The sequence below is a fragment of the Notechis scutatus genome, chromosome 2 (assembly GCF_049901735.1).
Source record: "Notechis scutatus isolate UNSWTSFEM ecotype Mainland chromosome 2, rNotScu1.2, whole genome shotgun sequence".
Classification (NCBI taxonomy): Eukaryota; Metazoa; Chordata; class Lepidosauria; order Squamata; family Elapidae; genus Notechis; species Notechis scutatus.
The window spans coordinates 63,051,759-63,066,961 of NC_142010.1; positions in this window are offsets into that span (position 1 = coordinate 63,051,759).

Genomic DNA, 15,203 nt, shown 5'->3' on the forward strand with positions numbered 1-15,203 from the left:
TGCATGAGATTTGTACATTTCAAAAATAAAGATGTATTGTATCATGAATACCGAGTTTAATTTTGTACTACAGTATTTTAAAGGAAAGATATTAAGAATATATTTATTAATGAATATGTATGCAAATGGAAAGATCCCGTTAATAACTTTGACAGGGTTCTGCAACCATTCAGATTCAAAGGCAAAAACATGCTTCAGAGCATACCAATGATTTTTTTTTTCCATAATAGCCATGCCATTCCAGGAAAGCCACAGCTGGTTTAAAGTCACAGATCAATGCTACACAGTATGGGATGCCCTACATGCTGAATCTGCAGTGTTGCCCAGCCCCCAAAAAGACAAATAACAGGAATGACTGAATCTGGATTAAAAGCATTTACCTTCTGTAATTTCTAATGCAGATCAAAAAAATGCAGTAAGTGGATTCCAACTTGACAGCATCTTACAAAATCTTCAGTCAAGACAATATAAATGATACTGGCAGGTGAACCATTCAAACAGAGCAAACACGTCTAACCACTTTTCATTTGAGATCTGATGTGAAGGATGTAGTAACATTTGATTATTTTGCTGTTCAGGCATGACTCATCCCTTCAAGCCTGCTCTTTATGAATCCAGAGGGATAATTACACAGATAAAGGTTTGTGTTCTCCATCCAGAAAACCATTGCTTATTATATTAATTATATGACATTGTTGTGTAACGATTGTACTAGAAAATAAAAAATGGTGGAGGAAGGCTGTCAAATAAATTGCAAAATGGAGTCAGAAGCTATTTATTTCAATTAGCAAAAGTATGAGTAGTCAGCCTATACCTTCAAGGCCCTATTTTGCTTCAGAATCCTATTTTTGAGATCCCTAAAGTCAAGGTATGGTTGCATCGTTACATTTCATTAGTATAAGCATCAAAAATCAGTAGTGGCATGATCTCCCAGCAAAGCAGAAGTGAGAGATGTACACAAATAGCATATTTTTAACCTCTTCCAAGTTCCAAGTATGCGCTATGCAACCCCACCACTCTGCATGACTTCCCAATAACTACAACCCTCCTTCCTCCCACAAAATTACTATAAAGGTATTCCCAGCCACCGAAAATATGTCCATTTCTGGGAACAGAATAACTAATTAAACATCTATAATGTGGTTATAATTCTGTTTTTCTTGGCATGGTAACCACTGAATATTTGTTTCTTTCACTGAACCCATACAATACATATGGATTTGCAATAGTATGAATCGTTTTTCTCTTCAGTTCTATTAGAAATCTCTAAGGCAAGGAATTTGTTTTGTAAGCAGCATTATGAAACAATTAGCACTTCCCTTAATTCACTAAAGAATTCGCGTGCGGATTACTACCATGGTCCTTTGAGACAAGTAAACTATTTCCTGTTATGAAACCACTAAAGTAACTTGAATCCTATCAGAAATGCCTATACAAGTTGTGTATTTGAGGCACATTTAACTATCAGGGATGCGTGTGATGTTAGAAAAAGGTGAATCTCACCAGTATTGCTATAATTACACCTTTGCTGCTCATTATGGTGTTAATACTTCACTAACAGTATTTTTCATCGTGGAATTTTTACATTAGTTGAAACTTCCATGTTTTGTTTTCTTTTTTTAATCTGAATGCTCTTAAAATATATGACTATTTTAAAGAAATAGTACTGTAACTTTGGATAAAATGCTAAGGTAATTTAAATTCAGTGAAATCTATTTAAGATTCTATTAAGAAGATTATGGATGCCACAAAACATTTTTTCACCCAGACCACCCCTTAAATTTTAGACAACTCCCTTGCACCTGATGTAGCCTAACTGAGGCAGTTCAACTAAATTTTATGTTGATATTACATCACTTGTGATCATTTGTATCATTTATGTTCATATACATTATTTGTAAATTCAGTGAGTTTAATGCTCAAATGAATATGCTTATGACTGCAAGGTTCCTAATACTGGTTCAATAATGTCCTAAGATTCTGTGCAATTTGAACCATTAACCTCCGACCCTTAGAACATGGGAAAAGGGGAACAGGTAAAACTACTTTTTAACAGTAAATAGGAATGGGCGTTGGTAGAAGTTACCCTGAACGCCCTTTCTATCTATGCTGCAAGAGAGCCCAGGATGGGTTGACTCCTTCCTATGACATCATTTAGCTGAGTCTGTACTAAGATATAAAAGCCAGCCCCCAGAAGAGACCCCAGCTTTGGCGAAGATAGTTGACAGACTGAAAGGTGTCTCTGAAAGCACAAATGAATACAGAAATATGACTTACCCTCTCCGGACGAATCAAGGGAGGGGCGTTCAGGGTAATTTCTACCAACGCCCATTCTCCTCCATGCTGCATCGAGAGCCCAGGATGGGACATACCAAAGCTTGCATGTCCACGGGTGGGTCCTCGTCCGGCTCATCACACTGACTGTTGAACCACTCGTTGAAGCACCCGTCTGCCGAAGGCTGCAGTTGCCGAGGAAAGGCATCCAGACGGTAGTATCTGATGAAAGGAGACGGAGATGTCCACGTGGCCGCACGACAGATCTCCTCCAAGGGTGCTTGGGTCGTCCAGGCAGCCGAAGTGGCCGCGTTTCTGGTAGAGTGCGCCATCAGACCTCGAGGAACCGGAAGGGCCGCAGCTTTGTAGGCCTGCTCAATGCAAGATTTGACCCACCTGCTAATAGTAGGAGAAGAGGCCTTGTGCCCCAAGTGAGAAGGGAAAAGGAAACAAAATGGCTTCAGACTTCCTGAAGGAGGAAGTGCACTTAATGTGTATTCTAAGAGCCCTACCTACATCTAGCGAGTGCCACTGCTGCTCTAAGTCATGGTGCGGGGCAGAAGCCAGGCAACATTATGTCCTGGGACCTGTGAAACAGGTGTTAACCCTTGGAATAAATGAGGGGTCCAGACTGAGGACAACCCTATCATCATGAAAGGAACAAAGGTCCTGTCTGATGGAAAGAGCAGCGAGCTCGGATACCCGCCTGGCTGAAGTGATGGAAACGGGGAACACTACCTTCAGAGTCAGGAAACAGAGAGACAATGTTCTAAGGGATTCAAAAGGGGGCTTTGTAATGGCATAAAGGACCACATGAAGATCCCAGGAAGGATACCTGTGAACCACCGGAGGGTGCAGGTTGGAAGCCCCTTTCGAAAACCTCCTGACTGAAGGGTGATGGGATAAGGAAGGAAGCGAACCCCATGAAAGAACCGAGGAGAGGGCCTCAACCTGCCTGCGTAAAGGTGTTGGGGGCCAAACCTTTCCCCAGATCATGCTGAAGGAATCTAAGAACCTCTGCCAACTGGGCTAAAGCGGGAGAGAGAGACCCTCCCTAAGACACCATCGGGAAGGGCCTTCCAGGTGGCATCATAGATGCACCTTGTGGGAGGTTTGCAAGATGCCAGGATAGTGATGATGACCCTTTCAGGAAGATCAGCCACCTGTAGTCACTGCCGCTCAAGTGCCACATGGTCAGCTTGAGCCACTGGGGCTCCGGGTGGAGCAGAATCCCCTGATGAAGGGAGATTAGATGGGCTGGGATCCTCCAAGGAGAAGCCACCGACAGGTTGACCAGGTCCGCAAACCAGGGCGTCCTTGGCCAATAGGGTGCCAGGAGGAGGAGCTCCGGTCATTCCTCCAACATCTTCCAAATTACTGCCGGAATGATGGGAGCGGGGGAAAGGCATAGAGGAGACTTTTGGGGCATCTGCACCGAAGGGCATTGGTCCCCTCCGCTCCCTGGCAAGGAAACCTGGTGAAGAATCTGGTGACCAGGGCAATTTGAGGAGTGGAGAAGATCCACCTCCGGCATTCCGAATCTGAGGGAAAGGTCCCTGAATAGAGAAGGAGGAATAGACCATTCTGCCTGGTCGACTAGGCTCCTGCCGAGCCAGTCAGCCTGGGAGTTGTTGATCCCAGAGAAGTGGTCTGCCGAGATCGACAACAGGTGTTGCTCTGCCCATAACACCAACCGTAGAGCCTCTCCCATGAGGGCTCTGGACCTCGTCCCCACCCCTGCTGGTTGACATGAGCCATGGTGGCCATGTTGTCCATAAGGACTAGAACATGAGAGCCAGTCACTGAGTGCCTGAAATGCTTGAGAGCTAGAAAAATGGCTCTGAGCTCTAGCCAATTTATGGGAAGGGCCTGCTCTGACCTGGACCAAGGTCCTGAGCTATCTGGCCCTGCATACGGGAACCCCAACCCAGGAGGCTGGCATCGGTGGTTATCACTAGCCTGTCTGGGACCCTGAAAAGGAGTCCCTTCCAGATTAACGGGGAACACCACCAATTGAGAGATCTCCGGATTTGTGGCAGGAGCAGGACCTTGATGGATGAGTGGCTGGTTCCTGCTCGTTGGTAGGGAAGCAGGAGCCATTAGAGTGGACAGGAGTGGAAAAATCTGTGGCTCTGGAGATATGACAGGGTAATTTGCAGATCCCGATGGGCTGCATGGATGAAGGAGGACAGAATCAAAATGTTGTCCAAGTAGCATTGGTTCCTCACTGGAACAGAAAGCAGAGATGCCATCAATGCTGCCAGAACCTTCATGAAGACCCTTGAAGCTGATGAGAGGCCGAAGGGAAGTGCTCGATACTGGTAATGGGTATTCTGATAACAGAAACGGAAAAACTGGCGATGATGAGGCCAAATGGGGATGTGGAGGTAAGCCTCCATGAGATCAGTGGAAGAGAGGAGATTGCCCTCACGAACGCTCTCTAAAGTAGAATGCAGAGTCAGCATTTTAAAGAGCCTGTATTTTACAAATTGGTTGAGAAATTTTAGATCCAGGATGGTTCGCTACCCCCGCTGAGGCTTTGGGAACGATGAAAGGCGAGAATAAAGCCCACGTCCCCATTGAGGGGGGGAACAGGTTTGAATAGCTCGGATTTCAAGAAGGAGTTGAATGGCCTGATTCATGAGGTCTTGCCTTGAAATGTCCCGAGAGACAGGACAGATCAAAAAAAAAATTGGGGGGAGGGGGTGCATTAGGAAGTCCAATTGTTATCCTGTTCTAATAGTGCTAAGCATGCAGGCATCCGCCATTGACTCCTCCCATTTGGAGGCAAAGAAGGCTAGGCGACCTCCGATGGGTGGGGAGAACGAGGGATTACTTAGAGTGACGGCAGGAATGACCCCCACCCTCCTGAAAGGGCTGTTTACCAGTATAAGGAGATGGGCGATAGTCGGCTCTCTTCCCAAAGGAAGAGAGGATTTTACGTTTATCTCTGGTTTCGATGAGATAAGGTTCCAGAGCATCATCAAAAAGCTTATCACCCGTGAATGGAACTGAAACCAGCTTCCATTTACAGCGTGACTCCGCCTGCCAATTTCTGAGCCATAATAGTCTTCTTGCTGCTACTGAAGATGCCATGGCCCTAATGCAAATTTGGTGGAATTGAGAGTGGCATCTGCAGTGAATTCCACCGCTGCGATAATCTTATTAAGGCCTTGGTGAGACTGAAGGTCAGATGTAGGCAATCTAATCTGGAGTTGGTGCAGCCACCGTATGGATGCCCACGTGAGAGTGCCAGAAAATGGTAATGAGGCCAGAACCGGAATGTCAATAGAAGGCACTGCTAGGGAATTGTCCAGGGCTGCGCTGACGTTGTAGAAACGCTTATCCAGAGAATTTGGGCGAGGACCTGCCGAAGGGGAAGCGCACTGTTCCTTGACCATGTCCAGGAACAAAGTGGGAGAAGGCAAAAACCCCTGCATGCACTACAGGCTTGGAGAAGAGTGAGTCTCCCTGGCTAGAGGGAATTCCTTGTGGCTCGGGAGCCACTTCCTCTGGTGACAGCTTGGCAGTGACCAAGGCCATGCTGAGTAATGGCCTGAAGAGAGAAGGATTGAAGACCAATGCAGAGGATGTCTGCTCTGGGCGAGAGTCCTCTTCCTCTGAAAGATTTTAGCCAAAGGTCTCGCCCTCTTCATGTTCTGAACGAGAGTAATTGTGTTCAGAAGGAGAAGCCCTTCCCTCCTCATCAACCTCCTCCCATTCTGGTAGAGAAGAATGGACCCTGAGGTCTTGAGGCCTGTGTAAATCAGGGTGATGAGGCAAGGAACTTATAGATTGAGAAGGGAGAAGGGCCTGAACCCTTCCAGAGGTCGAAGGATTTGCTTGAAGCCTTCAGCCAATCCCTGCCTAATGGCCAAAGAGACAACATCTTGGATATACCCTGGTCTATGATCAAAGGTAGAGTGGGAGTGAAGGTGGCTTCAGGCCTAGATTGAGAAGAGGTTCAAGGCCTGGAGAGAGGGGGAGGAGCATAGGGCCCAGAAGCCTGTTGGAAATAAGGCCCAGATCTGCTTAGATCCTGAGGATCTGATTGTACTGCAAAGGCCTTAGGAGACCAGGATGGAGGATGGAAAAGCTCACAGATAACTTCTCCTCCCCTGGGAGGGCTTAGCTGTGGCCCAAGGTATTACCTGAAACATGCTGTAGTTGCATTCCCTTCTGTTGAATAGTTCTGTTGAACTGCCTCTCTAGGGCTGCATGTCTGCACTCTTCTGCCCTCAACTCAGCCTGAGTTATCTTCTTAGGGGCTAGAGCTACAGAGCTACAACTACTGACTGAAAGGAGCTGAGTCAAAAGCTGGGGTCTCTTCCGGGGGCTGGCTTTTATATCTTAGTTCAGACTCAGCTAAATGACATCATAGGAAGGAGTCAACCCATCCTGGGCTCTCGATGCAGCATGGAGGAGAATAATAAACTTTAAAACATTAAATTTTCTTTCTTTTTTTTTATTAAATAAATTTTATTGATTTTACAATTAAAACAAACCAGCAACACATACATAAATGAAAGAAAAAGAAGAAAGGGAGAAGAAAATAGAAAGAAAAAAATAGAAAACAATTAAAAACATTCTCATCTTCAACAGTTTGTAAGACCTCTTTTTCATCCTTATTTTATGCCATATACACACACCTAATCCTTACATATATCTGTGTATCACTACTATGGATTTATCCTATCCTCTTTTGCCTTTTAGTGTGAAGTCTATCTTTGGTCTATCCATTTGTACCAGCAGTTCCAGTTGTTGTAGTATATTGAAGTGTCTTTATTTTTTAATGCCAAAGTTAATTTGTCCATTTCTGCACAACTTGAAATTTTTTGAATGATCATCTCCTCTGATGGAACATGAGGCTGCTTCCAACATTGTGCAAAAGCCAATCTGGCCGCTGTCAAAATGTGTATTATTATATATATCACTTTTTTTGATATTTGTTCATCAAAGATCCCTAACAGAAAGGACTCTGGTTTGAATTCGATCTGTTCTCTTGTCATTTCTTCCAGCCAATTTCTAATTTTCTGCCAATATTTTTGAGCTTCTGTACAGGACCACCACATATGGAAAAAAGTTCCCTCTTTTTTTTTTTGCATTTCCAGCATTTCGGATTCATATTGGGGTGCACCTTCGCTAATCTCGAAGGAGGAAGAAATAAGAATAAGAAACTATTTAGATGAAGTGAGGGATAAAGCAATTGGGGAAGAAATGGAAAAATTATTAAACAAAGACATTACTTGGTTTGAATTGAAATCAGCAATAGAGAACCAGAAAAACAATAAATCCCCAGGACCAGATGGGATTCCAGGGGAGCTGTACAAGGCAATAGCAGAACAAATAGGACCTCTTATGGTGGAAGTTCTTAATGACGTCTTATTGGCAGCCAGGATTCCGGACTCATGGAGGGGGGCATTGATTTCTCTGATCCCGAAGGAGGATTCAGATCCCCGATATATACATAATTATAGGCCGATTTCACTGTTAAATACTGATAACAAAATATTCACTTCTATTATAGCAAGTAGACTAAAAAGAATGTTAAATGAGCATATATATGAAGATCAAAATGGATTTCTCCCGACCAGAAAAATCAGGAACAACTTAAGAATAGTACTAGATGTCTTAGAATTTTACGAAGCCCACCCCGAAAAACAAATTGCACTTATGTTTTTAGATGCAGAGAAGGCCTTCGATAATTTAAATTGGCAATTTTTAATCCAAAAAATTTATAATATGAATTTAGGCACCAAATTTGAAAATATTATAACAACCATTTATGATACACAACAGGCTAATGTTATAATAAATGGGGAATATACCCGCCCAATAAAAATAGAAAAAGGAGTCAGACAGGGCTGCCCACTCTCACCCCTGCTCTTCATATTATCATTAGAAGCATTACTAATGCGAACTAGACAGAACCCAGACATAAAAGGATTAAAGGTTAAGAAAGAAGAATATAAGTTGCAAACGTTTGCGGATGATATGATTTTTTTCATTGAGGAACCAATAGAAAGAGGACAAAAATTGATGAATGAATTAGAACAATTTGGAGCAGTAGCAGGACTTAAAATTAATAGGAAGAAAACAAAATTAATGACTAAAAATTTAACAGAAAAACAGAAAATAGAACTAGAAGAAGTTATGGGAATACAAGTGATAAAGAAAGTTAAATACTTAGGAATATGGTTGACAGCACATTGTAAGACACTTAAGGAAAATAATTATGATAAATTGATGCAACAGGTAAAGAAGGATTTAGAAACATGGGGCAAGCTACAACTTTCATTATTAGGCAGGATTGCTGCTATTAAAATGAATATTCTTCCAAAATTCCTATATATATTTCAGACGATCCCAATCAAAGTACACAAATTTTTTTTTTGAAGAACTTAATAAAATAACTGTAAAATTTATCTGGCAAGGGAAAAAACCTAGAATAAATTTAAAGGCAATGCAGGATATGAAGAGCAGGGGAGGGCTGGCACTTCCAAATTGGGAGTTGTATTATAGTGCAGCCTCTTTAGTATGGTTGAAGGAATGGGTGAATTTAACCAATAAGAGAATATTCTTCTTAGAAGGCCATGACTTGCAAAGGGGGTGGCATGCTTTTTTATGGGATGTAGGGAAAACTAGCCAGAAATATTTTCACAGACACCTAATCAGAGACTCATTATTAACTAATTGGAAGAAAATACACTATTTAAAAATACCAATTTGGATTTCAACAATGGAGACGATGATTCACCCAAATAATCTGGATATCACTAAAATGATTAAATATAAGGATCTATTGGATACACAAAGAAATTTGAAATCGTGGCAAGAACTTCAAGAGCGGGGACTAAAAATTGATCAGTGGGCATATCTTCAAATTCAAAGTAGATATAAACAGGACAAGAAAGAATTTGGAATTAACAATAAACTCCAGCAATTAGATAAAATTTTATTAGGATCAGGCAAAAAAAATATAACAAAATTTTATAATTATTTATTAGAAGTAGAATTAGAAGAAGAAATTGTAAAAGGGAACATGATAGCCTGGAGTAGGAATATAGGACGTAGCATCACCATAACAGAATGGGAAAAGGTCTGGGGTAGAAATAATAAAATTACAAAATCGGTAGCATACAAAGAAAACGCCTATAAAATGTTTTATAGATGGCACCTTCCTCCTTCGAGATTAGCGAAGATGCACCCCAATATGAGTCCGAAAACATTAAATTTTCTTTCAATAAAATATATGCTATATTAAATCTAATAAATAATACGTAGTAATAGTAGCAACATTCTAAGGTTTTTCTGTAATTATGACGTCCAATTTTATAATTCTGCTGCCTTCAGATTATATCAATAGTAAAACTAAAATAGATTTTAAAAGACTTCCATTAAATGCACAGCTAAGAATCTAAGGCATATATCCAACTATGTCTGTCTTGAAGTGTCTTAAATTGATTCTTTCTTTCTACTTTTTTTCATTGGTCTTACGTTAGCCTAGCTTATTTGCCATAAGTGCTGCCTATATTCTTTCAACATTCAACAAGATACATCTCATTAAACCAATTAAGTTTTACTGCACCACCCTTTGATCACTAGAGCTCATACAGTTGAAATGAAAAGCTCTGCCTAAAGTTTGTTTCTTCATAAAGGAGCTCTGTGTATCTGATAAAATGAATAATATATTTACTGAAAGAGAGTATTAACTACAGAGTATTGTAGCTACTGCTACTCAAGTTTGCTAATAATATCCCATCTTGCTGATGTTATTACTTATTGTCAAAATAATCCATGAAATGAGATATTTAGTATTTTATATGGATTTGGAAGGATAGAGAAGAGGGAATGCATGCAACACTTGTGCAATACCTACAAAACACTTTTATGTTTTAACAATGGAATAAAATTATTTGTTGTGATTAATAGATATTATAACTATTGTTAAGAGGTCCCATGTCTATCAATACCATGGGAAACATGAGAGGATGGCTGGTAGGGCACTGAGCATAACCATTCTATGGAAAATTAATTGGCCTGTGGGAACAGAACACTGGCCTGCTCAGGCCATTTATTTGAAACAGCATATTTTTCTTATATTTGGGAATATATCCAAGAATTGTAAATAGCCATGTTGAAGTTTTAAGAGAAAAACAATCCAACCCTGACCCCTATAAAAAGTAAATGCATAATGTTAAATGCAAACTTCTGAAGCTTCCAGAATGCAACATCAAGTTGGACATAGGAAGCTACCACCAACTCTGCAATTTGTAACCTTTAAAATGGAGCACTGTAGCTGTGCAAATATAAATGAATTCCCTTCATGAAGGATTGCTGAATATAATTGTGTCAAACGACCAACAACAAAATTTAGGACTTGCTTAGTTCTGACCCTAAGTCAGAAGTCATGTGATCTGCCCATTCTCTTGGGTTTGGAGCAGCACAGAAATTGTGTAAAACAAATTCATTAGAGAGAGCTCTACTGTATTTTAGGTTAGGATTGTTACAAACTAAAGAAATAAGACAATATTACAACCTGCCGCATCTTCTACAAATACTCCCCTAGTCCCATTGGTATCATCTGGCTTGTGGAGGAGTTTTCAAGAGCTAGGAATGGGGGGGAAATCACTGAGTCACAACAGGAATTTCCCAGAGAAATCTTGATCATGCTGAACTGCCTCTGGACCATACAACTGTGTGGCAGTTCATCAGTTTTCATAAGCTCATTCTTCATGCTGAAAGCAATTTAAGAGTCCTTGACATAGTCCAAAAAGGACTATGTTTTATCATGACTATGATGTCCAGAACATCTTGAACTGCTCCTTATTTGGAGGAGATTCTTCCCAAATTTGCCTATCTAACCCCAGAATCCAGAGATATGCCACAGTCTGAAGGCAGTGCAGAGCATTTTTTTAAAAATGCACATCTCTATAGAGAACTCAGTACAGTTTAAAGCTGCATGACATTGTATTTCCTTCTAATAAAAACATGACCATGTTTCATGTTTTGGATTTCATATATCATTTTGTGTAAAATGTTCCTTATTTATTACATCTTGCCATAGCAATTCTGGATAACTACCACCACATAAAATCACAATGCAAAATGCACATCAGAAAAACAACAATAGATAAAATATATAACCGAGACAGAATTCAATCCACAATATAATAGTAACATCTTGTGCAAACCTTATCAAAAACATCCAAAATACACACACCTTCAAAGTTTCAAGTGGTACTGCTATGTGTACTGCCTTGAGCTTTAGGAAGAAAGGCAAGCTATAAATTTATATGCACATCCTGTGATTAGATAGTCAGGCAGCATATGAAATGCAGGGTAAAATTGTTTAATGTGCTATAGTATGGTATGAGAAAGTTGTAAATGATTGAGAAGCTTGAATAGAGAAATAAAGTACCAGAAAAGTACATAAACATAAATCATTCCCTCACTGGCTCCATCAAAGCTCATCAGATCTTTCTACAAACCTAACAAAGGACATGATACAGAGCCAAAATCTCAACATCCCTCCCAAAAAGCACTGTGACTGACAGAAGTGTACCTTTTTCATACAAGGAATGCCTTTGGAGGCTGCAAACCCCTCAACTCACTTGGGTAAGAAAAATAAATGCAAGCTAATGAATTTGAGTTGTTGCTTTTTCATGTTTTGTGTAGACTTATCTGCAGGGGTGGGATACTACCGGTTCTGCCTGGTTCTAAAGAACCGGTAGCTCTGAAGAGCAGCAGACATCGAACCAGTTCTGTGTTTGCTGCTGTTTGGCCCATCCACCCGCCTGGGCTCTTACCTGTCCTTTATTTCCTGCTTTTTCAACCTCAGCTGCTTTGCACGGCACAGCTGAGGTAGAAAAAGCAGGAAAAAAGAGGCTTTTCAAATGCTGCACATCCGTGCACAGTGCTTTTCAGCTGTCCGGGCGGCACAGCTTAAGGTTTTTTTTACACGCACGTGTGTAAAATGTAGTCACCGAACCGGTAGTAACACTGGTTGAATCCCACCCCTGCTTATCTGACTTTCTGCAACAAAAAAACCTGCATTTCAACTCAGAATCAATGGAATCCAATTACGATTATTAGTTAATACATAAAAACCAATTTAAAACTATTTTTAAAATCATACTGGATGTAGAAAACTAAAGCATCAAGCTAGAAACCAGGAGACAGTGAGTTCTAATTCCCACCTTAGGCATGAAAGCAGGCTGGCTGACCTTCGGCCAATCACTACTTTCAGCCCAATTCCCCTCACAGAGTTTTGTTGTTGTGGTGAAAATAGGAGGGGGAAGGAGCATTACATACACTCACCATCGAGTTATTTATAAAAGTAATAAAGGCAGGATAAAAATAAAACAATAATAATACAATATGTAAACTTGAGAATGTAGAAAAAGGCAGTGTAGTAGCACACAGTTTAAGAAAACAGGAACTCTTCCAATATCCTTCGAGTCATTTTGTTTTCATTTGTTACATTGCATATATTTATTGTTGTGAATTTTTAAACTTGGGAATTGTTGAATCATAGTGCTGAGGTCATACATCGTTCGCATGCAATAACCAGGAAATAAGCCCACACCTACTCATGTTTGTTTCCCGCCCACTTTCTTTTAATAGAAGAAAGACAGTCACATTTTAACTCTGAATAGAGGAAGAGAAAGGGACTAGCCTTCATACATAGTGGTAAATCACTAGTTACCACTATTAGCATAAAATAAATATGGACTTGGTTAGGAAGCAAGTTCCTTTCAGAGCTCTGACTTCTCAATAATGTCAAAAACAATTATACATCATAGTTCCTTTTGAGAGTTTATTTTTGCTTTACAAAAATACCTTGTTGTAAGGAATATTTGAAGCTTGCTAGCTTTCAAGTTGTTTTCCTCCCTCTTGCTTCTGAAAGGCAGTTCAACAGCTGCCGAACTAAATTTTTAGCTAAACTTTTAAATTACTTTACTCTTCAGCTATTGAAAACCAAGACCTCTTTAAAGAAGAAAGATAAATGGATAGCTGGAAATAGAACAGACAAAGAATAATAAATATTATGATTTGAATTGAGATGAGATAAATAAAATAAAATTAAGAAAATTTAAAAGAGAGAAGCTATATAGAAAACTGAAAATGCTAATAAGATATGGAATGGTATGCAAAATGAATATGAATTTGAATTTGTGTCTGTACCAAGAGTTTTAACCCGGGACTAAGCAACTTTCAGAAAAGAGGTGTTTTTATGTTTTGTGTTTATGTGTGTTTATGTTTTGTATGTCTTTAAAAATTAATAAAATTTGTTCAAAAAAAAGAAAATAAAGAAAACCAAGACCAAAACATTCAGGCTCAAATTTTAAAACTGCTTTCCTTAAATGAAGAGATAGCGCTTCCCAATACAGTATACCTTTGTTTGCAAATATAGTATACCTTTGTTTGCAAATATAGTGAATAGTACAATCAAATCTCTCTTGGCTGGTGTAGACTGGAATTTTTCAGTCAAATTTTAGCCAAGCCTTGGGTCCAAGCCAGGATTTTATTGTATGGGAGGTGTCTTTAGATGCCCGCATGTTTTTCTTCAGCTATAAACATGTCCATTCCTCACTTGCCTGCACTCTGCCCATCGTTACAAGTTTCGTAACATGCCAACTCAAACCTGGTTTTTAAAAACTAACACATTCTATGTCTTTCCAGTTCATGTTTTAAACTTAAATTATAGATCATCAGGCCTACAAAAATAAAATGAAGTCTGCCTCTGCTGCCCTGGGGCAAACGTTGATTAAGTTCCATTTGGTGATAAAAGGCTAATGTATAATGTAAAAATACAAGCAACACAACAAGCACCTGTAATGAATACTCTCACCCCGCCACTCACAATACACTATCAGAGTTTTGTGGATTGCTGCCCAGTCATCTGTCAGGCTTGGAGATTTGACCACAGAGCCCTACTTCTCAGTCCTGGAGACGAGCTTTATTTGCACTTTGAGAAGCTGAGAAAACAGCTTTCCTGTAATTTTTCAGAGGTGCCTAAGATACAGAGCTCGAGATATGACCCCATTCACAACCACCAATCTCTTTCTGAAAAGTTGAAACAACTAATGAGAAAGCACACACATTTGAATATGTGTAGGTTGACTACCTATTATCTTAAGCCAAGCTTCACTAAATATATAATTGGCTGGGTTCATTAAATGATTTTAATGATCACTTTAATGATCACAGGGTTCACCAAGTATCTTAAGCCATAACCTTTCTTCCCCAGCAGGCATTGGTAGGAACGCAGATTTTCCCATGCAAACTACTGTAAGAGTTCAGATTGCAGAACAGGTTTTCCAAGAAAGGCAAAGATTGGCAACTCTGATCGCCCCGCGGTTCCAACCTAGGATGAGTACAAACGGGTCAAACTTGATCCAGATCATCCTGACTATTCAGCAACCCGTGCTTTTCACCTCTTTCTCCGAGGCTGGCAAACAGGACGGCCACCCTCATTAACAGAAAGGAGGAAAATCATTCTCTAAGGAAATACTTTCCTCTTTGAAAAGGCGGAATCTTTCCTTTTCCCCACTTGGCAAAGATTCAAAACTCACACTGGTAGGAATAGAGCAGGGGTCTCCAATCTTGGCAACTTTAAGACTGGGAGTTGCAGTCCGCCAGGCTTAAAAGTTGCCAAGATTAGAGACCCCTGGAATAGAGGTTAAAATAAGCCTGCCTGCTATCCAAGCACGTTAGCTTGAATCCAATGGACTTCTTTATTGTGTTTAGAAAAGACTATTCATGTGAATTTCCTAAGTTTCCTAGATGGGCCTAAACTGCATCTTTCCATAAGATCTCCTTCCTTTCTTCCCGCTGCCGACGTCGACAAGGAGGGGAAATTCCCCACATTCATCCCAGGAACTTGCGCAACTTCTCGGCCGCAAAGCGGTCGAGGATGCTCCGTG